Here is a 27,094-nt window from a genome sequence, read left to right on the forward strand (position 1 = left end):
TATTGAATGGAATCTGAGATGGGCCTGTGTGACACCGGCTGCGGCAATATTTCTGACAGAATTAGGTGAGAAGTTCGGCAAGGCCTATCTGAACGCTGGGAAAAAAATCTCTCATGCATTGGCTAAAGGACAAGGTGAATTTGAGGAAAATGTAGAGATGGTCAGTGACCTCTTTCCAACATTGCTCTGCATTCCTCCAGAGGGTTGAGACCTGGGAGGCAAACTGAGACCATGCTGGCACAGTCTGGTGTCACGGCCTTGCATCTGGTCTTGGGAAAGAGGATATCTGTACCTCCCTGTCCAGCAGGGCATCCTGGACAGTATCTGCAAAGCAGGAGCATCAATGCCCACCTATCTGCCACGCTCAGGGCAAATGTCAGTAACTGTGCAGGTCAGCTTCAGACTGACCGTGTTTGTCTGTGGGCCCAACGAGCTTTCAGAGATGGCACAGGCACTGGGACCTGTCTGAGGATATCTGATGAGTGGAGTATTGTTCCAGGAGGACGTTGTGAGGTGACCTGACAGAAGTTTATAACATAATGTGAGGTATTGATAGAGCTGATGGTAGTTGTCTTTTTCCCATGATAGGGAATTCCAAGACTGGGGGCACATTTTAAGGTGAGGGGAGAGAGAGGTACAAAGAACGTAAGAGGTAAATATTTTTCACAGAAGGTGGTTCACATGTGGAATGAAATTCCTGGGGAAGTGGTGAATGCCAGTACAATTACAACATTTAAAAGACATTTGGATAAATACGTGAATAGGAAAGGTTTGGAGGGAGATGGGCCAGGAGCAGGCAGGTGGGACTAATTTAGTTTGGGATTAGGTTCGGAATGGACTGGTTGAACCGAAGGGTCTGTTTATGTGCTGTATGACTCTGTGAAAGGTCAGCATTAAGGTTGGAATAGAATTGGATCTGAGAGTCACCACTGAAGTGAGTTAATGAGGTGAATTTGGTGAGATAAGGTGAGAGATGTTGCTTGGTCTAGCTGCCAGAATCCCTCCAAAAGAAAAACTGGGGGCAACTCCCATTAAAGCCAAGAAGAAACTTAAGATTCAGCTCACCTAATACTCCATATTAAAGCATTTCTGAATCACAGCGCTCTACCATCCTAAAGGATGCCCTGATTGGATGAAGATACAGTGGGCAGGCAGGATGCTGAGGTGGAAACGTGGGGGAATGGGTGTACAATTCAGAGCTTCGTTCATCAAATGCCTCGTCCTGTCCTGAGGAATGGTAGCAGCTTTCCGGAAACAATATTGCACAGTAAGTTGACAGGGAAAAGCCCTGCGAGCACTCAACGGGTTTCATGAACATGCGCTAAATAAGATTTAAGGAATGTCAAAGGGGGGGGGGGGGAGGAGGTGAAGTGGGGAATGAAACTGCCCTCAGATCTTCACTCTTCCCTTGTCGTGACTCTACAGTCTTGCGGATCTGTAACTGCAAGCGAGCAGTCATTACCACGGCACAACAGTTTTGAGGGCAGCAGAACATAAGTTGTGAGGACAAGGGGGAACCACACATTTCCACTGGGACCTTTATCCGGATACTGTACACGGCTGTGGATAGGATGTGTAGTCGCTAAGCTCTCTCCCGATGCTCAGTAACACGGTGCGTGTGTAGATTGGTTCCAGCGAGCTAACACTTAACCTCTGTGTCCATCCCCTTGAGCGCCGTTCTCCACAGGGCTCAACATTTTGGATATCTGCGATTTCTTACCTGCAGCGGATTAGGGCGAATTCGTGCAGGGGGCTTGGTGAGCGTGTCGGGTTGGAGGTCTGCGTGAGCTGCGCGAACTCTCTAGAGGTATCTGAGATGTTCATGTTTTCATTTAAAATGTCTAACATTTCGCGTCTCTCTTTTTTAAATATATTTAAAAAAAAACAAATCGTTGTGCGGAACTATTGGTACCGAGGGGGCTAAATATTTCCAAGTTCTGGAAATTGAAATGATTAAAAATGTTGGGAAAATGACCTCGATTTTGCGTTTAAGGTTTCGAAATCGACAGATTTGAGATAGTTTTGAGAGATAATTGACCCTTTCCAAAAATATATTGTAATGCAAAGTTGATTCAGTAAATTACATACAAGATCTGATCTGTGCTGTAATGGGTAATAAACAATCGGGTTGTTAGAGAGATTTATACAATATCTCGAAATATCAGACCTTGCTGTGATGACCATCACAGCAAACAATTGCAATTTACAAGGTAGCAGTAGTTGTTGAACAAAACATCGTGTGGAGTTGATACAATGTTCAAATGTTCATCTTTTCGAAATGCAACGAGTCTTCCTGTTTGGTGATTATTGTTCCCCACGATTTATGATTTCATTTTTTGTGCTATTTTGCCCCTTGAACTCCGCAGCCTTCTGAAATAACAAGAAACGAACTGGATCCGTTCACTCGATCCTCCTTCCACTGGCGCGTCCCCGAGCTTGTGAACGCGCGTTAACCTTGGAGGCGCCCCCCCCCCGGATTGGCCCCGGTTCGGCCCCGGTTCATTGCCTTCGGGTCCGCGCTCTGTCTGATTGATAACAACTAACAGCCCATAGCCCAACCCCACCAACAACCATACCCACACCCCCCCCCCCCCCCCACCTCACCAATGCCCCCTTTCATTCTTCTCAAATCCCCCACTCTCACCATCCCCTTTCACTACCTGCACCCCCATTCCCCTTAAATACCCCCACTCCCACCCAGCTCCACCATTAACCCCACTTCCCTTCCCCTCCCACTCCTACTTGCCCCCACTCCCTCCCATTCAACACCCACACTCACCCCACTCCCCATTCACCCACTCCCCCTACACTCCCCACTCCACTCTCCCCCCACTCTCACTTTCCCACTACCCCTCCCCCTCCCACAATCGCCCCACTCCCCCAATCCCCTCCACTCCCTCTCTCCCAACTCCACTCCCCCCATCCCCAATACTACCCCTACCATTCCTCTCCAGAGATCAGGGCGTGATGCATGAAGTTTCTGGTACTGCTGTGATGTCCCTATGCCCAGGTTCCATCACCACACCACCTCAACCCATCCCTTGGTTGTGGGCCCTCCATCACTCGAAACATCTGTACATCAGGAAAGAAACTCAGCTTGGACCTTTCCTTTTTGTCCATTCCACTCCAATTTTGATACTTAAATTATTGCATTTGTTATAACTTTCACCAAAAAATGTGATGGGTTTATGAGATGGTACCCATTTAGTTGCATTGCTGAAAGGAAGCTGAATTCTTTAAACTGGGTGTAAGTTGCTGGTGAATAATGCATGCATGTGCATTCAGAAATTTATAATCAAATTTGTTGATTGCTTCATTATAACAGAACTGCTGCTGCTGAGGTTAATGCCTCCCAGCCTAAACACTCCACATCAATCTCACCCTGCATTTGACGATTTCTACCTTCAAATGGTCCACTTTCCTCTGCTCACTCTATCGCACCCAATTTTGCCACACATACCTTGGTTACATCCAATCTGTATTCCTGAGTTCCATATTCCACAGCCAATCCAAACTCACCCAGACCACTCTCACCCACACCCTTGAGTACTAAGGCTGCTAATTCACCAACTCATACCACTGTCCTCTATAAGAGCCTATCCATCAAGACACTGATTTTGAAATTCTTGCCTGCGAGTTCCTAATCCTGCCTGACCTTAACATGCAGCCTCTACATCCCTGTTTGCACCATTCTCATCAGTCTTTAGTACTTTGGAACCCCAACCACTCAACATCACTGTGATACCAGAGACTTTGTACACCGTTCTCTGGTCTCTGGATCCTTGCGGTCTCACCATCTGCTTTCAAAACCCTTCTCATAGCCTGTGTCTTCAAACATATATTTCGTCACCATTCCTTACCACCTAATTGCTTTGTGATGCATCTTGAGTTCCTTTTGTAAATTAAAGTAATTTAATTGCAACTACCAATGCATGCATATTAAAGTTATATTTCTCAATGCACTTAATACTGAAGTTAATATATTCAAGTGCATTTGGCACTGAATCAATAGCTCCCTGTCTGTGCGACATTGAACTAAAACCTCCCAGTGTGTTGGGCGTTGAAGTTAATATTGCCCAATGCACGGGTTACGGAGATTAACATATCCCAGTGTGACAGACTGAAGTTAACTCTTGCTGGTACAATAGAAATCAAAGGTAGTACCCAGTTCTCAAATCAGTGTCTCCCTGTCCATTAGAACAGAAGTTAATTCGTCATAGAACAATGGGTATTGTGGTTAAGGCTTTGTAGTTGGATGTATCATTTGTCACACCCAGTGGGTTGGGCATAAACCTTCTGGCAATTAGCCTTTTTAACATTTGGAGGCATCTTAAGTGTACAATACAATTTTGTAATGAGAACCTTGGGTGATTTGTTAAGTTCTGCAGTCACTGCAGGTGAGAAGAACAAAAGAGAAGAAAAGAAAAAGACAAATGGGAGGTGCTGTATTTTGAAAAGGCAAATCTTAGCAGGACTTGTACACTTAATAGTAAGGTCCTGGGAGTGTTGTTGAACTAAGAGACCTTGGAGTGCAGGTTCATTGTTTCCTGAAAGTGCGGTGACAGGTAAATAGGATAGTGAAGAGGGTGTTTGGTATGCTTTCCTTTATTGGTCAGAGCATTGAGTATAGGAGTTGGGAGGTCATGTTTCGGCTGTACAGGACATTGGTTAGGCCACTTTTGGAATTTTGTGCAATTCTGGTCTCCCTCCTATCGGAAGGATGTTGTGAAACTTGAAAGGGTTCAGAAAAGATTTACAAGGATGTTGCCAGGGTTTGAGGATTTGGGCTATAGGGAGAGGCTGAATAGTCTGAGGCTATTTTATCTGCTGCGCAACGGTTGAGGGATGACCTTGTAGAGGTTTATGAAATTGTCAATTTCATAATTTCCTATCCGTGGGATAGGAAAAATAGACAGGGTCTTTTCCCTGGGGAGAGGGAGTCCTAAACTAGAGGATATAGGTTTAGGGTTGGAAAAAATTAAAAGGAACCTAAGGGGCAACTTTTTCACACAGAGGGTGGTGCATATGTGGATTGAGCTGCCAGAGGAAGTGGTGGTGGCTGGTACAATTACAGCATTTAAAAGGCATCTGGAGGGGTACATGAATAGGAAGGGTTTAGAGGGACATGGGCCATGTGCTGACAAATGACTAGATTAGATGAGATAGCTGGTTGGCATGGACAAGTTAGACCAAAGGATATTTTTCTATGCTGTACATCTCTGTGACTTGATAACAAAGTAATCACAAGGTAAGTAACGTTAAGCTTGGATTTTACTTTAGAAGATCAATAATATTGAAACAGTTAAGGGTGTTCAGGTGGAAATGAACAGAAGATGATACAATAGGTCTTTGCTCTAATTCTTTGAGGAATCAAGGAGATTAATAGGTAGATAGGCCACTATTTATACTTCCTACAGGATTAATATTAAGTTTGGGAGATATCTTACTCAATCGTTTTGAGTTTTCAAGGGAAAGGATTGCAGTGGAGTTGGGAGGTAAAAACAGAATGAGGAAATTGAATAATTGCTTGGCAAACCCTTGCTTGAAGTTGGTGCATTTAACTCCACAGAACTCGGGGTGATGTGTTATTGTGTGAACAGCTGTGTTTCAATGCGGAACGTGCCAGCCAGGAAACACCTGCTTGGTTGGCTGGTAGGAGCCACTTGACAGGTTGCATTAGTCATTGTCACTGGGACAATACTAGCGTTGCCTTGAGAGCACATTATGAAAAAAACTGAATAGAATACTTACTGATGTAAAAGATAATATGTAAACTGCAATGAATAACATTTGAGATGTACATGATGGCATACTGTACAAAGTGGGGAAAGTAAATCCTTGAGGTATTTTTAGGAAAGGTGCTTAGTGATACACCTTTGTCAAAAACCACTCCAGTTTTATTTCCTACTCTTTCATGGGACGTGGACATCATTAATGAAGCCTGCATTTTTTGCCTATTCCTAATAGCACTTGAACTGAGTGACTTCCCAGGCTATTTCAGAAGGTATTTAAAAGTCAAATGCAATACCTTGTGGCTGGACTGTCAGGTAGGGCTACTCAGGTAAAGTTGACAGAATTCTTTCACATTTGGAAACAAGATGAGTTTTTATAACAAACAATGATAGTTGCCAGTGACCACCATAACTGAAAATACCTTTATGTTCCAGATTTATTATTAATTGCATTTAAATTCCAAGAGCTGCTATGGGGTATTGACTTGGAATCTTGAATTATTAGTCCAGAGATGTTACTATTACCCCACCATCTTCCCATAACATGCAATATGAGTTGCTCAGAGTAGCCCTCTCTGCACTCGTACCATCACTGTATATCAGTGGATTCAGTGCCCCTCACTATAAGATGCTTACTGTCTGCCTGTTTAATCTTGTTTCTCACAAGCTGTATATCGATTTTATCGTCAACAGCTTGGCTGAGATTAGCATTTCAGAATGTATCTCTGGAGACAAGTGCACAACATCTTCAGCACTTTAACTCACAGCATTATTGGTTGGTTTATCTGGCTGAGTTCCAGAGGATAGAGTGTTGAATGGGTGGATCTGTGCAGTTAGCTGATTGATCAGCTATTGCAGTAGCTGCTGATTTTGTCAAGGTGAAGAAGCAACTGAGCGTTCCTGAACAAAAATCAGACAAGGAACCTATTTCAGTGAATAGTGTACACTCCTCATCTGGGGAATTTCAGTTATTGTCAATTACTATAGCTACCAGTGCAACCCCTTCTATTATGTTGGATAATTGAAATCCCATTGTGAACTGCTCAATGTATCCCTCTCTCTGGATAAATGACATGACATTGCATGCACTACTTAGGGGATCCTTAATTCTGTCTATTACTGGATATTGCATGCCCTCCTCAGGAGATTCCTTATTCTGTCAACTGATTGTTTGCTTTGCTTCCTGTATTTCACCGGAAAAGCTGTGTCTATTGTTGGTTGGACTGACAGACTACTTATGATGGTTGAGGCCATTTGCCTTGATATTTAAGTTTGAGGTTGTTTTAATGTGTCCAGTTCTGATGACCAGGAAGCAAAGCAAACAATCAGTTGATAGATGCAGTGAAGAGAAAAGGCATATCAACTGTGAGGGGTCGGATTCATGAGAAAATGAAGACTATCTTGGTAGCTTTTCCTAGAGAGAAGGAATTTATCATGTGATCTCGTATAGGCAAATAAGTTAGCTAAGGGATGGAGAAAGTAAAGGCAGAATTTTACATTGCATTAAATTGCAGGAGTAGAATAAGGGAACAAAGTCTCAAATCAGAAAGCATTAGAATTGATATTAGGAAATCCTGATATCAATAATAAGTGATCAACAATATTGAATTAAACCCTCAGCTCATGCAGTGGAGACAATAATCCAGAATAATTGAATGAACATTTGACTGCTGTGGTGGGGCACATTGTTCTGGTTAGATGAATTAAGATGTACAAATGGCCTTCTTATCCTTAAAGATCCCATGAACAGCAGCTTTTACGAGCAGTGCTGTTAATACTGGCACCTTGAAAATGAGATTTGAGGTTGAGTAACTTTCTATTGACAATGCCCTGGTTAAAAGTGCTGTTTGGGAAAAGCTATTTTGCCGATCCCCATGAGAGGTCAACACTCGTTCTAGTCTCAGCAGAGAGCTTTTGAATGAGCACTATGTTCTGGGAAAGCCCTACCACCATTACGGTCTCTTATAGCTAGGAATAAATGTCACCACAGTCTACACAGGTCCACTATTCACTTGAGATTGTGATCCTAATTTTGAAGGGCCAGAGACTAATATCTCCTGTAAAAGAAAATGCTTATAAATTTTAATTTCTGTTAAAATAAACACTGCATCTATGGAGAACTCTTTACAAGGCGGGAAATAATTTTATTTATTTTAGTTTTAGCTAGAATGTTCTAATCTCAGTTGGTAGTGCTCTGAACAAATCAGATTCCAGGATGATTCTTGGCTTGAAACATCATATGTTTAATTAATTTATTTTCGTTGGTTAAAATAATGGTTAGTCACTGAAACATATTCACTTGAAGCTGCAAATGTTCTTTAATAACAGAACATAAGTTTATTGCACCAAAAGTAGAAAGCAAACGATACAAATTTAGAAGACAGTTTCTGAAGAATAGGGATATGAGCTCATCTCCAATTGAAATCTTCATCCATGCTTTTGTTAGCTTTAAACTTGATTATTCCAATCAGTTCCTGGTCATCCTGGCTGTCCATAACCTAATTTGTTGCCAAGCCTCTTTGCTCACTGATCTACATTAGCCCCAGTGAAGCAACACATTGATTTTAAAATTCATAATGAATTCTTATATGTCCTCAGCTCCTCTCTCTCATCTTCAGCTCTGCAACCTATCAAGATGTTAGACTCATAAATATATAATGTGGAGATGCCGGTGTTGGACTGGGGTGGATAAAGTCAGAAGTGCCACAACACCAGGATATAGTCCAGCAGGTTTATTTGAAATCACAAGCTTTTGGAGCACTACTGCTTTGTCAGGACTTCAGCTGATGAAGGAGCAGCACTCCAAAGCCTGTGATTTCAAACAAACCTGTTGGACTATAACCTGGTGTCATGTGACTTTTGACTTTACAGCCTTTTGAGTATCCCTCATTTTATTTATACCACTATCGGCAGCTGCACTTCCGTGGCAAAGATCTGAAACTCTGCAATTTACTTTACAAACCTGTGCACCTTCATTTCTCTTTCTTCCTTTTAAGATGATCCTTAAAGCCCCATGCCTTACAAAGATATTGGTCAACTGCCTTAATATCTTATTTTTTTCGATCCAGTGTTAAATTTTGATGGTGCACATTCTTGTGAAATGTCTGAGGATGTTTTAATGTTACTGGCACTAATGCTGTTATGTAAGTGGGGAGGGTGATTCATGCTCATGATAGTCCACAGGAAGAGGGTAGGAACAGGATGTCTCAGGTGTAGGAGAGGAACTGTTAGGCATCCCTAGGTTAATGGGGGCATTTATCGGGAGCAACAGATACAGTAAATGACATGTGTGGAAGTCCAGGTGAAGTGGGGAGTTTGGATGCTTACTTGCAGAGCGCTTCAGAGAACCCGCACCAATCAACCCCACCGCCCCGTGGCTGAACATTTCGATTCCCCCTCCCACTCTGCCGAGGACATGCAGTTCCTGAGCCTCCTCCGTCGCCACTCCTATACCACCTGACGCCTGGAGGAAGAATGCCTCACCTTCCGCCTCGGGACCCTCCAACCCCATGGCATCAATGTGGATTTCACCAGTTTCCTCATTTCCCCTCCCTCACCTTACCTCAGTTCCAAACTTCCAGTTCAACATCGTCCTCATGACCTGTCCCACCTGTCAATCTTCTTTCTTACTTATCTGCTGCACCCTCCTCTCCGACCACCTTTACCCCCACTTCCATCCACCTATTGCACTCTCAGTTACCTTCTCCCCAGCCCCACATCCCTCCCATTTATCTCTCCACCCTAGAGGCTCCCAGCCTCATTCCTGATGAAGGGCTTTTGCCCAAAACATTGATTTTCCTGCTCCTCGGATGCTGCCTGACCTGCTGTGCTTTTCCAGCACCTCTGTAATCTTGTCCCTAGATTAAGTCAGTCATGAATTCCTACTGGTCAACTATAGAATCACATTAGCTTAAGCATAGGTAATGGTCAGATTCTCCTCTTGAGTGATTCCAGGTCTCAAAAGTTGACAACAATCAAGAATTACATCTTTATTTATGAAGTATTTTCATCATTTACACATATTGTGGAATAATGCCTGGGGGATGGGGCAAAAACAAAGATTTGCATTTATTTAGCACCTTTCACAAGCTCCAGACTCCTCAAAGTGCTTCATAGATATCTTTTGAAATGTAGTCACTGTTGTAGTCTTGGAAGAATTGCAGTCAAATTGCTAACGTCAAGGTTCCTTAAACAGCAATGTGACAATGCTCCGAAAGCTGTTTTAAAGGGATGTAAGAAGATTTCAGTGATGAATCTGCCCTTTCACAAAAAGAAATGATCACTGTTGACACTTTCCTAGCAAGCTACATTTATTTTGTCTCCCTGATCCCTGTTGACATCCTGGTCCATATGTTATTCTTAGCTGAAGTGGTGGGCGAACTGACCTTTTCTCAGCCCTATCAGCCAGTGCCAACTGCGGTGCCATGTGCTTGGAGGTATACAAGAATAGCTGTGGCTAACTGATGACAAAAACATTACAGCACAGCAAGACTCCATTTGGCTTTGAAGAGACAGTCCATCCCTTGACTTTCCCCTTGTACAATTTTTGAAAAAATGCCATTTTAAAATGTTTATTCTTTTAAATTTCAAAAATGATTTGACTGCTGTTTCTAACACTGATTCATGTAGTGCATTCATACATTCATAACTCTCTGTATAAAAGAACAGTCTCCATCAGTTAATCAGTGGAACAGTTTCTTTTGATTTTGCCTGATTAGAGCTCTTAATGATTCTGATCACTCTTATCAGACTACTTCTAATTTTTCCTTTCCTAATATGAAGGATCTCAGTTTCTCCAGTCTCTTCTCGTAGCTAAACCCTCTCATCTAGGGATATAAGAGCAGGAGGGGTAATTCAGCTCCTTTATCCTTTTCCACCATTCAATTAGATTGTGATTAATCTGCATCTTAACTCCACCACCTGGAATATTGAATGCAAATCCTGGATTAATTAAGAAAGGATATATTTGACATAGAGGGAGTGCAATAACAGGGCTGTCATATGAGGAGAGATTGGTTTGACTTGACTCGTATTCACTAGAGTCGAGAAGGATGAGAGGGGACCATATAAAATTCTAACAGGGTTAGACAGACTTAATGCAGGAAAGATGTGACCCTATTTGGGGAGTCTAGAACAAGGACCCGAGATATGGGATAGACCACGTGGACTGAGATGAGAAAATATTTCTTCATTCAAAGGATAATGAACCTGTGGAATTCTTGACCATAGAAGGCTGTGGAAGCTGAGTTACTGAATATATTCAAGAAGTAGATAGATAAATATTTAGATTTTAAAGGCATTGAAGAATATAGGAAGAAAGCAGAAAGATGGCATTGAGACAGAATCACCCATGAATGTATTGAAGAGCAGAACGGGCTGAATGGCCTACTCCTGATCCCAGTTTCAATGTTTCTTAGCTGCCTGGGTTTTACTTTCATTACTATACTCATCAACCAAGAAAATATCAGTTTCAGTTTTGAAACTTTTATTAGATTGACCTTCAATAGTTCTTTGTGGATGCAGACATTTCCACTGCCTTTTGAGTGAAGAGACACTTCAAAACATTTAAAGTATTTGAACAGCTTTGCACTGATTTAAAGGTTATGTTGCAAGGACACCCTCTCTTTGTCTCTCTCTCCCTCTCTCTATCTGTGCATGTCATAAACCCCTTTAATCATATCAACACATTACCTTGGATCAAAATAGATTGCTGGAGAAACTCAGCAGATCTGGAAATGCAGTTAGAGTCATAGAGTCATAGAGATGTACAGCATGGAAACAGACCCTTCGGTCCAACCCGTCCATGCCGACCAGATATCCCAAACCCAATCCTAGTCCCACCTGCCAGCACCCAGCCCATATCCTTCCAAACTCTTCTTATTCATACACCCATCCAAATGCCTCTTCAATGTTGCAATTGTACCAGCTTTCACCACTTCCTCTGGCAGCTCATTCCATACACTCATACCACCCTCTGTGTGAAAAAGTTGCTCCTTAGGTGTCTTTTATATCTTTCCCCTCTCACCCTAAACCTAAGCCCTCTTAATTTCTGGACTCCCTGACCCCAGGGGAAAGACTTTGTCTATTTACCCTATCCATGCCACTCATAATTTTGTAAATCTCTATAAGGTCACCCCTCAGCCTCTGACGCTCCAGAGAAAACAGCCCCAGCCAGTTCAGCCTCTCCATATAGCTCAAATCCTCCAATTCTGACAACATCCTTGTAAATCTTTTCAGAATCCTTTCAAGTTTCACAACATCTTTCCGATAGGAAGGAGACCAGAACTGCATGTAATATTCCAACCGTGGCCTAACCAATGTCCTGTACAGCCGCAACATGACCTCCCAATTCCTGTACTCAATTCTCTGACCAATAAAGGAAAGCATAACAAACGCCTTCTTCACTATCCTATCTACCTGTGAGTCCACTTTCAAGGAGCTATGAACCTGCACTCCAAGGTCTCTTTGTCCAGCAACACTCCCTAGGACCTTACCATTAAGTGTATAAGTCCTGCTAAGGTTTGCTTTCCCAAAATGCAGCACCTCACATTTATCTGAATTAAACTCCATCTGTCACTATAGCTTTGGGTCCAGTTACCCTTCTTCAAAATCATGTTCACTCCACTTTCAGTCCACAGATGCTACCAAACCTGCCGAGTTTCTCCAGCAGTTTCTGTTTTTGTTTCAGATTTGGATGTGTTTTTAAACATTAATTAGATCACTGCTTAATCTTCTAGATTTAAGTGAATACAATTCAACTCCATGCAATGATAATTTAAACTGGGTAACCCAGGTATAATGTCTTTTTATTCTTTTGTGAGTTATGAGCATTGCTGGTAAGGCCAGTATTTGAAGTCAATTCCTAATTGCCCCTAAAGGCAAAGACATCTTGATTTATCATCCTTGTCATCTTTCCTGAAGCAGGGTACCCAACTAGCTCTTTCCTTTTGCCTGTGGAAAACAGCTGGAAGCTCACAAGAAAATCAGATAAAAGTTCAAATCCTTCAGAGCAGTGTATTGGAACTCTGGTTCTGTGCTTCAGTGTCTGAATGCAACTGCTCATTTATTCTACAAGTTTTTGATCTTTCTGTACTTCTCCATTTCTGGATTCTTGAGGACCTTTTGATCATTTCAAAATTGTGAGCTGTACCTTCAGCCACCAAGTCCAAAGCCCTGGAATCCCCTCCTTTAACCTCCTTAAGGATGGCACAGTGGCTCAGCGGTTAGCACTGCTGCCTCATAGCACCAGGGACCTGGGTTCGATTTCACCCTCAGGCAACTGCCTGTGTGGAGTTTGCACATTCTCCCTGTGTCTGTGTGGGTTTCGTCTCACAGTCCAAAGATGTGCAGGTTAGGTGGATTAGCCATGGGAAATGCAGGGATAAGGTAGAGGGGGTAGTGTGGGATGGTCTTCAGAATGTGGGTGTGGATTTGCTGGGCTGATTGGCCTGATTCTATGATTCTCTCCACTTCTCCCTTTCCCTTTCAACAAATAACCTACCACCTATACCCAGCTGTTTGCTGACTGCTGTAATGTTGCCCGGTGTAGCTTGTGTCACATTTTGCATGACAAGGCACCGGTGAAGTGTCTTGAGGACATTTTGTTATGTTAAATACAAATTGTTATTGTTCAGATGGTTATAAATCTGATGGATTTGCATTAGGTTGCAGATAATTCGGGAATGGATGCTCTTCTTGCATTTTACATTATTCCACATGATTGAGTTCAAGGACACTATTTACTTTCATTGGAATAAAGCATTCAATGAGAACAATGATTAACCATAACCACACAGATACAATGAAAACTATTACTATGAATAATTATTTCATATGCACGTGAGACATTTTGACACTAAAACACATTACTGGAGAATACAATACACCAGAAGCTTTGAGTGTGAGGGGTTCAGCTGTCTCAAGCCTAATTGAACTCTGAAGTATCCATTCCTCTTTTTATATCTTCCTTTCAGTCTAGCTATGAGACAATGCACATGCATTACCTCACCCAAGTAACTGGGTTATCATTTTGCTAAGAATTCTGAGTCTTCTCAGAATGTGCAACTTGATTGAACTGTCAATGAATTTATTCAACTGGAGACATTTGCAGGGAATAACATCCCTATTCAGGGATTCCCATAACCCTTCAAGGAATCACTATCCATTGCCATAGCTTCCTGTTTTAATGACCAAAACATGTCCCCAGATATTTTGCTGTTTTAGACACAGTAGCTGCCAAAAATGAACAAACAAGGGAGTTTGTGGTCTCTCATTAGCAACTATAATACTGTGTAGCTGGAATCCCTTTTACTAGCCAACATTGCTAACAGAAACTCACTTAAAGATGAATTAAAAGTAAAATAATTAGCTCTTTCCTTACAAGCAGAAAACTCCTGTATTAGCTCGCTTCTAACTACCACCCAGTATTACTTGCTGGGCCTTGGTTTAGCTCAGTTGGCTGGATGGTTGATTTAAAAAGCAGTGTGATGCCAATAACATGGGCTCAATTCCCATCATCAGTTGAGGTTACCATGACAAGTTCTTCTTCTCAGTCTCTCTCCTTGCCCGAGGTGTGGTGGTCCTCATCTTAACGACGACAAGTTATCTCTCTGTAAATGTCTCTAATGAGAGAGCAGCCCTATGATCTAGTAAGACTATAACAACTTGATAACTTGCTTGAAGATATAGATCTGGACATGGGAGAGGTTTGTCATAAAGTCCTGGTACATTCTAAGAAGACTGTATATTTACAAATGGGCGAAACCTCTTCAGACAGGACCAATCTATAACTTTTCAAGCAGTTGTATAATAACCTCAGAAAAACCATCGATAAGGGATTGAAACATTGCAAGACAAGATGAAGGGAACAAATAATTACAGGGGCTGAATTTGGACACACAAGGAAAGCAAAGATTTGACATATGATCCAAAAAAGTACAGCCTAGTTCTAAGCAACGGTATTTTTTTCATTTGGTTTAACAGTGTGTTTAATGGCCTCACTGTTTAGATTTTCATCACAGACTGAATGACCTTCTGTGCATTCTGTGGAACCTGTGCCAGTTCTTTAAAAGATTTATCAGATTAGTCCCACTCTCTTACTCTTCCATATAACATGCAAGTTTTTTCTTCTAAGTATTTATCTAAATTACTTCTGAAAGTCGCTGTCAATCTACTTCCACACCTACAATTTTGCACCTGGTGGGGGGACTAAAAACCCATCTGTCCCCTGGAGTATTTCTGTGAATGATTTTATGTCTGCATCCTCTAGTTGCCAACATTGCAGACAAGAATAGGATAGAATCCCTACAGTGTGGAAACAGACCCTTTGGCCCAACAAGTCCACACAGACCCTCTGAAGACTATCCCACCCGAACCCGTTCCCTATTACTCGACATTTACCCCTGACCAATGCACTTGACCTACACATCCTTGAACACTACGGGCAATGTAGCATGGCCAATTCGCCTAACCTACACATTTTTGGACAAAGAAGATGATGCTTACATATTTCCTCTGATCAAACCCTTCATTGTTTGAAGCAACCTACCTTAAATCTCCCCATAACCTTATCTGCAATTCAAAATGATCAGCCAGTTAAAGTAAGAGATTGGGCTAAGTCTGTGGAATGGTAAACAGACAACACCTTCAGGAGTGAAGAGGAGAGAGAGAGACTTTCTTACAAATGTAATTTATGATTATACAGGGCCTTTAATCCAATAAGCATCCTAAAGTGCTTTACAGAAGAGGTGTCAGACAAATTCGACACTAAGCTAAATCAGGAGATATTAGAATGGATAAATTTAAGCTTGGTTAAAGGTGTAGGCTTTGAGGAGCATCTTAAAGGACTTATAGTGTCAGTCTCTATGGGCAACACACGTTCTAGCTAGCACTTCCCATTTGAAAGCTTTAAATGTACACGCGCATTTTCAGTTGCTCCATTGAACCGTGAAAGATTGAGAGTGTCTCCTCCGCTAGAACACGGGATCTCTGAACAATAAACAACACTGGATTAAAGGAATGGCCAGGGTACAGTCCTGCTGCTACTAATTACAGTGAATCCGTACCTCACTGTAATCATGGTACATCAATCAACCCTTTGCTTAAAGGTATCCTTGTAATTGCTCTTGACTTTTTATTTTCCTTTGTCTTTCTTTCTCAGTATTGTAGTGCAATTATTTATCCTGCTTAATTTCTTTTAAATCAAGAATATTTCTTCAGCAATTACTTATTTCTTAAAATAGAGCATTTGGGGAGTGAAGCAGGGCTTCTGCAGCATGCTCAGAGAATCCTTCAATACAGGAGCAGATTAGCCTCCGTCTTCCCAGTTGACTAAAAATAGATCTCTTGCTTTCTGCTTTTCATGTTCTGTTTTCATTGTGCTAGAAAGTATTCAGCTTCATGGTCATTATGAAAAACATGAAAGCTATAGAGTGAAAATATTTTGAAGTCATTTAGTTGTCTAAATTCATAGTTTGCTGGTGTTATCAATTAAATGCTCTTCAGTATTTTAGTGTTATGGGCCTTTGTTCAATTGAGATACTAATATGAATGAAACAGACCACATTATGATAGTCCGATGGTATTTGCCATCTTCTAGGTATGGCTATTGATGAGATATTCTTCAGTATTTTAGTTGGGTGTTTTGTTTTGTGTTGATGTGCTCTTATCAATGAGAAGCCTTTCAGTATTTCAATGCTGTAAGTGGAGCTCTCATACTTGCTTCTTACAAATCAAAGGATATGATACGACCGAAAGGTCTGTTTCCATGCTGTACATCTCTATGACTCTAAGTTTGACAATGTGAAGATGAACAATTTTTTTTATTTCAAAAATATACTTTATTCATAAAATTATTTTGATATCTATACAATTGGTCATGCTATTCTTATGCACACATTGCATTTCTTTATATACAGAGGTCGGAATTAATCATTCGTATATACAAGTCTGTACATTGACCATCCAGGTATTTTGCTGAGGTGTCAGCGGGGCCCGATTTCTGAGTGGGCCCCTGTTCTTCTTAGGCAGGCAGACCTTATACCTGTAATCTTTCCCCACCGCACCTTGGCAGCAGCTACCCCACAATTGTATTATTCTTGTTAGCTGAAAATGTGTTGCTGGAAAAGCGCAGCAGGTCAGGCAGCATCCAGGGAACAGGAGAATTGACGTTTCGGGCATAAGCCCTTCTTCAGGAATGAGGAAAGTGTGTCCAGCAGGCTAAGATAAAAGGTAGGGAGGAGGGACTTGGGGGAGGGGCGTTGGAAATGCGATAGGTGGAGGGAGGTCAAGGTGAGGGTGATAGGCCGGAGTGGGGTGGGGGCGGAGAGGTCAGGAAGAAGATTGCAGGTTAGGAAGGCGGTGCTGAGTTCGAGGGATTTGACTGAGACAAGGTGGGGGGAGGGGAAATGAGGAAACTGGAGAAATCTGAGTTCATCCCTTGTGATTGGAGGGTTCCCAGGCAGAAGATTATTCTTGTTACTAAAGGGAGCTGTTCCTATTTGTCCTATCTCTTCAAACCCCCTGATTGCTGTAAATAGGTGTTTTCTGAAGGAAAACCTTTTGTTGAAGGAAGTTTAGAGGCTATAATGTTTGTTAATTTCTACCTATTGGTGTCAGGAGAGAGTGCAAAATGACTGACTTGCACCTTTCAATATCCTTTTGACATCCAGTGTATGTCATCTGAAGTGTGAGGTGGAGGGTAGATGCAAGGCTTTTATGTAAATGAATAAAGAGAAATTGATGGGTGGATGGGCATCAATTGAAGAACTATTACTGATAGATTGTTTTGAATATTTAATCCTGTGGGTTTGTACTATACGGAAATACAATTTTCATTGAGTAAAATCAAATGTACATCTTGTTGAATTTCATTGTGACATTGAGTGCATTGTGAGTGCATTCTGGAATGATTTTGTACTTGAGACATTTAGAATACTCTAGAAGGCCCACAGGCAGCTCTTGAATGGCGATTGTGCCCTCTTTGGCCCTGGCTAGATCCTGTTACAGGATCTGCCCCAGCCTCTACATATACACTTTTTAAAAATCAGCCTGTTAAGGTATGACTCTATGACTGTGACTATGACTCTATGTATTGACACACATCTGGACAAGTCAGATTTCAGCCTAGAACTTCTAGTGCAGGGGTAGAGACACTATCCCTTTCAAAGTCCATTTATAAGTTTGGAAACAAACATTGAATAATTAAATTTTGTTTGGATTATAAATCGCATGCAAAAAAGCAGCAGTTATTTTCATTGCAAACTTGAACACTGCATCTGTTCTTGGGGATGTTCATTAAACACTCCTCCAGCATCCCCTGGGCAAGATACAAGAAAAATATGATTATCGTGTTAAATGAACTCCCCCTTATCTCTGACCTACAACTTCATTGCAATTTTCTTGTCTCTATTTGAGCTACGTTACTAAATACATTGCTGCTCCAGACTGCACTCTCTTCTTCCTGGGCTACGGGCTACTTCTTCTAAGTCAGATTGCAAGTGTCAGAAAATACAGGACGCGTCAGTACTTAGGACAGAAAAGATGCGTAAATGACTTAACAGAGGAATGGGTTGTCAGGGTAGATATGAAGACAATGTTTCCATTGTTGGAAAATCCAAACATAAGGGCCAGAAATGCAAGAACCTATTTGAATCAACCTATTGAATCATGAAGAGAAATAAGGAGAATTTTATTTAATTGTAGTGGTTTGAATGCTGCACCTTCTGCCAAGGGGAGTTGTTGAGGCAAATTGCTAAGGTGCTTTTAAAAAGAAACTAGTCCAGCACATGAGATTGAAGTAGATTGAATGAGTATAGACTCTTGTGAAAGAGAAAGATCAACCAGACTAATTGGGCTGCAAGGCCTGTTTCTGTGCTGTATGTTCTAAATGTGTAACTCATAGTTTCAAAATAGTGAAAAAATAATAATTTGATGCATCAGCTTCCGTTAAAGCTCTTGCTATTGCCTTGTTTCCACTTGGTACATAATCTAGTTTGATATCCCAGAAGCGTTTGGAGAGTGCTGGATTTTCAAGGCTGCTAACTTTTAGGTGAAGTGATAAACTTGTTTACCCTCTTAATTATTTATGAGGGCGCCACCTGCCACTCATTTAAACAAGGGTGTTAAGACTCCATATGCTGAGGAGTTCTCTTGTGATGCGATGGTAGTGTTCCTACCCCTAAACCAAGAGAACAGGGTTCAGTTTCACTTGCTCTGGAGATGTATAATAACCTACCTGAACAGGTTAAGTAGAAAAAGCACTAAGAGAAAAAAGACTCTTGATGTTGGAGGCCCACTTGTGGTGGAGTGGTAGTGTCCTAACAATGGATCATGAGACCTAGATTCATATCCCACTTGCTCCAGAGGAGTGTATTATCATCTCTGAACAAGTTGATTAGGAAGATAGGTGTTTAAATTAAATACTCAATGTTGAAGGCTCTTGTTTTACACTGGTACTCTGGGCTAGAGGGTCTGGGTTCAAGGAGTTCCTATACACATCTATCCACCATGACAAAGGCCTCCAACCTCTCTCTTTCTTCCGCTCCCATCGACACCACCAATACCCTTCCACTGACACTCTCATTCATTTGGCTGAACTGGTCCTCATCCTCAATAATTTCTCCTTTGAATCCTCCCACATCCTCCAGACCAAAAGGGTAGCCATGGGCACCCACATGGGCCCCAGCTATGCCTGCCTTTTCATCGGGTATGTGGAGCAGTCCTTCTTCCGCAGCTACACCAGCCACCATTCATCATCTTTTCCTCCATGACATTGATGACTGTATCGGTGCCATGTTGTGCTCCCACGAGGAGGTTGAACAGTTCATCAATTTTACCAACATATTCCATCCTGACCTTAAGTTCACCTGGACCATCTCAGACACCTCCCTCTACTTCCTGGACCTCTCCATTTCCATTAACGGTGACTGACTCAACACGGACATCTACTACAAATCCATTGACTCCTAGACTACACCTACTCTCACCCTGCCTCCTGTAGAAACACTATCCCTTATTCCCAGTTCTGCCGCATCTGCTCCCAGGAGGACCAATTCCACCACAGAACATACCAGATAGCTTCCTTCTTTCGAGACTGCAATTTCCCCTCCCATGTGGTCAATGATGCTCTCCAGCACATCTCATTCACCCCTCGTACCTCTGCCCTGGAATCCCACCCCTCAAACCACAACAAGGACAGAACTCCCCTAGTCCTCAACATCCACCCCACCAACCTCCGGATACATTGCATTATCCTCCGCCATTTTAGCCACCTGCAAACAGACTCCACCATCAGGGGTATATTTCCCTCTCCACCCCTATCAGTGTTTCGGAGAGACCACTCCATCCTCAATTCCCTTCTAAGATCCACCAACCCCCTACCAACCCACCATCCCCTCCCGGCACTTCCCCCTGCCACTGCAAGAATTGCAAAACCTGCACCCACACCTCCCCCCGCACTTCTGTCCTAAGCCCCAAAGGAGCATTCCACATCAATCAGAGATTTACATGCAAATCCACACATGTCATCCACTGTATCTGTTGCTCCTAATGTGCTCTCCTCTACATTGTGGAGACAGGATGTCTACTTATGGAACACTTCAGAGAACATCTCCAGGACATATGCACAAAACAACCTCACCGCCCTATGGCTGAACACTTTAACTCCCCCTCCCACTCCACCAAAGACATGCAGATCCTGGGCCTACTCCACCATCAAACCCTTACCATCCAATGCCTGGAGTAAGAACGCCTCATCTTCCGCCTTGGGACCCTCCAACCATATGCGATCAATGTGGATTTCACCAGTTTCCTCATTTCCTCTTCTCCCACCTTATCCCAGATCTAACCCTCCATCTGTCCTACCTGTCCATCTTCATTCCCACCTATCTGTGCCACTCTCCTCTCTGACCTATCACCGTCATCCCCTACCTTCGTCTACCTATCACACTCTCAGCTACCTTCCCCCTGCCCCACCCCCTCCCATTTATGTCTCAGCCCCCTTGGGCCACTCCCTCGTTCCTGATGAAGAGCTTATGCTTGAAACACTGATTCTCCTGCTCCTCGAATGCTGCCTGACCAGCTGTGCTTTTCCAGCACCACACTCTTTGGCCTGGGTTCAAGTCCTACCTTCTCCAGGGAGGTGTCATGTCTGAGAAGGTCAATTTTTTAAAAAAAACTCTCGATGCGTATTGTGTAACCAGCTGTCCAACAAGTAAAAGTCTTGTTTAAATGCTTTATCATGATTTAGTTTTCCCATTATTTTGTCTTGTATGGAAGTTCTTATTTAAACAGTACTGCAGGCATATGATCTTGAATACAGCCATTGACTAGTTAGTGACAAATCAAGTCATCTTTAAGACGCTGGCAATGTCTGCCTCAGGAAGTGTCAAATAGATCATGGGGAAGGCCTATGGATTTCCCAATGTGTGCTGGCAATGGCTGCAGCTCTTAATTGGAAGAGAACATTTGCAAAATGTGACTTGCAGCATCTGGTTTACACTTTTGTGTACAGTCCACTTCAACCACATTAAGTTGATGGGAGTGCATTTTTGTGGGGTCTGGTATCAAATGAAATGGAGCACGTGAAGGTAAGTAGAGTTAACGTAGAGAGTAGCCTCGATCTGATTCAAATGGCAGAACATGCATGAGGACCTGATAGCCTTTGTTTTGTACTTCCTGGAGGCCTTTGATTCTGATGAGGCAGCTACCAGGAGGTGTGTAGGAGGGAGCAACTTCCTCTTTGTTGTGACTGGCATCTCCTAATAACAGATTGGGCACAATGAAAAGTTTAAGCCTGTACCCACACAGAAACACCATCTGCTAATACATTAAGACTCTATGCCAATGACCCACCAGTGTGTATGTAGCCAGAAAGCAAAAAAAAAATAATTTTAATCTGCTAACAAAAGGAATGACTATAATACTCTTTCATGACTGAATCCTTAATGCTTTTTCTTATTTTAATTGGTGATCATGAGTAGCTTTCTGTAATCATATTTTCAATATTCATGTCTCCATTAAATATTTTAAAATTTGATGAAGGAAAGTGTATTTTAGTGCATTATCACATCTTAAGTAGATTCTATTGTGTTTTATAACAAAGTCAGAAGCCACACGATACCAGGTTATAGTCCAACAACTTTATTTGAAATCACAAACTTTCGGAGCACTGCCTCTTCGTACTGACTTCAAATTGTCCTTGATTTCAAATAAACCATTGGACTATAAACTGGTGTCATGCGACTTTTGACCTTGTCCATCCCAGTCCAACACCTGCACCTCCACATAATGTTTCCAACAATTTAATTCCCTTTGAAGTTGAAGTTAAATTATTTTTATGGCTTTGCTGAAAGCACTGACTGTACTGTCACCAAATTTGATGATGATACAATTTGCTTTCCTATGTATCTTTGTAAGACAGACCCAAAGTGTCTGGAAAGGGAATTAGTTAGGGTTAAGAGTGGGTAAAAATTTGGTAGATGGAAGAATATGGGAAAATGTGGGTTTGTCCATTTGGGCGGGGAGAATACCCATGAAAAAGGATCGAACACTAGACCAACATTCTATTTCTTTTTGAATTGTACCACAAGGACAGGCCTTGAAGTGTGGGCAGAAAGGCTGTGACTTAAGACTGTTAGAATCTTGAACAATCAGTAGGGGAATTGGGGTTACAGGGAAAGGACAGAAAAGTGGATATGAGGAGGATTGGATCAGCTTTGATCCTATTGAATGGTGAAGCTGGCTTGAGGGGCCAAATGGCCTACTCCTGCTTTTATTCCTTATAGTCTCACTCATGACCAAGCAGGTAAGATGTTGAATTAGCATTCCATCCAAAACGTGGTCTTTCCAACAATGCAGTGCTCCCTCATTACTTCCCAGAAGTGTCCATTGAGGTTAAATGCTGGCAACTTCAAGCTCCTGATTCAGTTTCACTGATTCAGTCAAATTGACCTAATTAAATTAAAATTAGGTGCTAAATCTTCATTGTTTATTTGGCGGTTGATGCAAAAATAATTTTATGGCTAGCAGTGAGATGTGTTAAAATGTTCACTTGTCTATTTGATGGCAATATTTCCCGCACCTTTCTGCAGATCATTATTTGTACATCTGAATGACTTTGTGCACGCAACATTTCTCTCTAATTGTTTTCCATTGTCTTCACTCATCCTGGAAAGTAGGAAACCCTGCAGGAAACCCAGCAAGTGAGCTATGGCTGTGGAAACGATCACAGCTAATTTGAATCTTGGTCTCACATCATGTCCCACATGTCACTTCTAGCAGGAGTCTGAATGGGGAGCCTGACCATTTTGTTTTCTTCTGTATCCAATTTCAATATCTCAACTGCAATATTTCTAAGAATGACTTAACTACATAGACTCAGTCGTTATTCTCTGTATGTTACTTTGGCCAATATATTTCAGGAGGAGGTGGGAGAGCAATAACATATTCCTTGCAGAATGGCCTGTTCTTTTACATAGAACATAGAACATTTCAGTGCAGTACAGGCCCTTCAGCCCTCAATGTTGTGCCGACCTGTGGAACCAACCTGAAGCCCATCTATCCTACGCTATTCCATTTTCACCAATGTGTTTATCCAATGACATTTAAATGCCCCTAAAATTGGTGAGTCTACTGCTGTTGCAGGCAGGGCATTCCACACACCTACCATTCTCTGAGTAAAGAAACCACCTCTGACATCTGTGCTATCTCTATCACCCCTCAATTTAAAGCTATGTCCCCTCGTGCTAGCCATCACCATTGGAGGAAAAGGCTCTCACTGTCCACCCTATCTAACCCTTTGATTATCTTGTATGTCTCAATTAAGTCACCTCTCAATCTTATTCTCTCGAATGAAAACAGCCTCAAGTCCCTCAGCCTTGCCTTGTAAGACCTTCCATCCATACCAGACAACATCCGAGTAAATCACCTCTGAGCCCTTTCCAAAGCTTCCAAATCCTTCTTATAATGTGGTGACCAGAACTGTACGCAGCTGCACCAGAGCTTTGTACAACTGTAACATGACCTTGTGGCTCCAAAACCCAATCCCTGTACCAATAAAGCTAAAAAAACTGTACGACTTCTTAAAAACCCTAACAACCTGGGTGACAACTTTCAGGGATCTATGGACATGGACACAGAGTTCTCTCTGCTAATCTACCAAGAAGCTTACCATCAGCCCAGTACGCTTTATTTCTGTTGCTCCTTCCAAAGTGAATCACCTCACACTTACCTGCATTAAACTTCATTTGCCATCTCTCAGCCCAGCTCTGCAGCTTATCTATGTCCCTCTGTAACCTGCAACATCCTTTGGCACTATCCACAACTCCACCGACCTTAGTATCATCTGCAAGTGTACTGACCCATCCTTCTACGCCCTCCAAGTCATTTATAAAAATGACAAACAGCAGTGGCTGCAAAACAGATCCTTGCAGTACACCACTAATAACTGAACTCCAGGATGAATATTTCCCATCAATCACCCCTCTCTGTCTCCTTTCAGCTAGCCAATTTTTCATCTAAACTGCTAAATCACCCTCAATCCCATGCCTCCATATTTTGTGCAACAGCCTACCATGGGGAACCTTATCAAATGCCTTACTGAAATCCATATACACCACACCAACTGGTTCACCCTCATCCACCTGTTTGGCAATCTTCTCAAAGAACTCAATAAGGTTTGTGAGGCCTGACCTACCCTTCACAAAACCGTGTTGACTATCCCGAATCAACTTATTCCTTTCAAAATGATTATAAATCCTATCTCTTATCACCCTTTCCAACACTTTACCCACAACCAAAGTAAGGCTCACTGGTCTACAATTACCAGGGTTGTCTCTACTCCCCTTCATGAATGAGGGAACAACATTCGCTATCTTCCAGTCTTCTGGCACTATTCCTGTAGACAATGATGACATAAAGATCAAAGCCAAAGGCTCTGCAATCTCCTCCCTGGCTTCCCAGAGAATCCTAGGATAAATTCAAAGGGGACTTGTGTATTTTCACACTTTACAGAATTACTAATACCCCCTCCTTGTGAACCTCAATCCCATCTAGTCTAGTAGCCTGTATATCTGTATTCTCCTCAACAACAACGTGTTTATCCAGTGTGAATACTGATTGAAAAATATTCATTTAGCGCTTCTCCTATCTCATCGGACTCCATGCACAAATTCCCACTACTGTGTTCGAATTGCCCTAATATTACTTTAGTCATTCTTTTATTTCTGATATACCTATAGTAAGCTTTCGGGTTTTCCTTGATCCTATCAGCCAAAAACGTCTCATGTCCCCTCCTGGCTCTTCTTAGCTCTCTCTTTAGGTTTTTCCTGGATAACTTGTAATTCTCAAGTGCCCTAACTGCGCCTTCATGTCTCATCCTAACATAAGCCTTCTTCTTCCTCTTGACAAGAGATTTAGTAAACCATGGCTCCCTCGCTCGACCATCTTCTCCCTGCTTGACTGCTAAATGCTTATCAAGGACACGCAGTAGCTGTTCCTTGAATAAGCTCCACATTTCAATTGTGCCCATCCCCTGTAGTTTCCTTCTTCATCCTATGTATCCTAAATCTTTCCTAATTGCATCATAATTGCCTTTCTCCAGCTATAACTCTTGCCCTGCAGTATATGTCTATCCCTTGCCATCGCTAAAGTAAAAATAACCAAATTGTGGTCACTTATCACCAAAGTGCTCATCTACATCCAAATCTAACTTCTGGTCAGGTTCATTACTCAGTACCAAATCCAATGTGGCCTCGCCCCTTGTTGGCCTGTCTACATACTGTGTTAGGAAACTCTCCTGCACACATTGGACAAAAACTGACCCATCTAAAGTGTTCAAACTATAGTATTTCCCGTCAATGTTTGGAAAGTTAAAGTTCCCCCATAGCAACTACCCTGTCACTCTCACTCCTATCAAGGATCGTTTTTGCTATCCTATCCTCTACATCTCTGCAATTATTTGGAGGCCTATAGAAAACTCCTGACAGGGTAACCTCTCCTTTCCTGTTTCTAACCTCAGTAGACAAGTCCTTAAATATCCTTTCTGCCACCATAATACTGTCCTTGACTAACAATGCCACACCATCCCCTCTTTTTCCATCTTCTCTGTTCTTACTGAAACATCTAAATCCTGGAACCTGTAACAACCATTCCTGTCCCTGCTTTATCCATGTCTCCAAAATGGCCACAACATCAAACTCCCAAGTACCAACCCATGATGCAAGCTCACCCACCTTATTCCGGATGCTCCTGGCGTTGAGGTAGACACACTTCAAACCACCTTCCTGCTTGCCAGTGCTCTCTTGTGACCTTGAAACCATACTTCTGACCTCGTTACTCTCGATCTCCCGGACATTGGAACTAAAATTTAGGTCCCATCCCCCTGCTGAATTTGTTTAGACCCTCCTGAAAAGCATTAGTAAATATTCCCCCCAGGATATTGGTACCCCTCTGGGTCAGGTGTCGGCGATCCTGTTGTAGAGGTCCCAACTACCCCAGAATGAGTCCTATTATCCAGGTATCCGAAACCCTCCCTTCTGCATCATCGCTCTAGTTATGTGTTCAACTCATCTCTCTCCCAATTCCTCACCTTGCTAGCATATGGCACAGGCAACAAACCAAAGATAACAACTCTGTTTGTTCTAGCACTAAGCTTCCATCCTAGCTCCTGGAAGTTCTGCCTTAAATCCCCATCCCCTTTACTACCCATGTCGTTAGTACCTATGTGAATCACAACTTGGACTGCTCCCCCTCTCCCTTAAGGACCCCGAAAACACAATCCGAGACATCACGAACCCTGGCACCTGGGAGGCAACACATCAACCGTGAGTCTCTCTCGTTCCCATAGAACCTCCTATCTGCCCCCCTCACTTTGGAGTCCCCAAAGATGAATGTTCTGCTCCCCTCCCCTCTTCCCTTCTGAGCAACAGGGACAGACTTTGATCTAACAAAGACCACAGAAGACATGAATGCAAAAGCAAAATCCTGCAGATGCTGGAAATCTGACATAAAAGCAGAGAATGTTGGAATGTTCCAGCAGGTCTGCCAGCATTATGAACAGAAACAGTTAACAGCCTAGATTTTCATCTTTTAGATATTTAGCAGGAGCCTGGGAAATTCGGAATTTCACACAGTGCCTCAGGAGAAACTGGCTGGAGAGATGCACTCCTCATTGCCAGGGATGGGTGTGAGCTGCAGTTGACCCAGGTCAGAGACAAGGTCAGAGGCAGCTACGTGGACAATAGTGATCAAGGGGCCAGAGCTATCGAAGGCTTGGCTGAGAGAGAAATCCATTAGACTGTAGAAATAGCTAAGGCCCATTGTTCTGGCTGTCTGATCTATTTTGTCAACTGTACAAAGTTAAG

General features: G+C 42.4%; 1 protein-coding gene across 4 annotated transcripts in view; it reads left to right on the top strand.

Moving 5' to 3' along the window:
• Positions 1-1,179: 1,179 nt before the first annotated feature.
• Positions 1,180-27,094, top strand: part of gpr153 (G protein-coupled receptor 153) — a 99,650-nt gene continuing 73,735 nt past the window's right edge. The window contains exon 1 of one of the 4 annotated variants that reach the window (XM_043676075.2): positions 1,180-1,267. The gene's annotated coding sequence lies outside the window, so the exon portion shown is untranslated. Of the gene's footprint in view, positions 1,268-1,396; positions 1,808-15,759; positions 15,839-27,094 lie in introns of those variants that run through there. The other 3 variants (XM_043676074.2, XM_043676076.2, XM_043676077.2) reach the window with 3 other exon arrangements.

This window comes from Chiloscyllium plagiosum, unplaced genomic scaffold (assembly GCF_037043375.1).
Source record: "Chiloscyllium plagiosum isolate Xiang-an unplaced genomic scaffold, Cpla_swu_hap1 HiC_scaffold_37, whole genome shotgun sequence".
Taxonomy (NCBI): Eukaryota; Metazoa; Chordata; class Chondrichthyes; order Orectolobiformes; family Hemiscylliidae; genus Chiloscyllium; species Chiloscyllium plagiosum.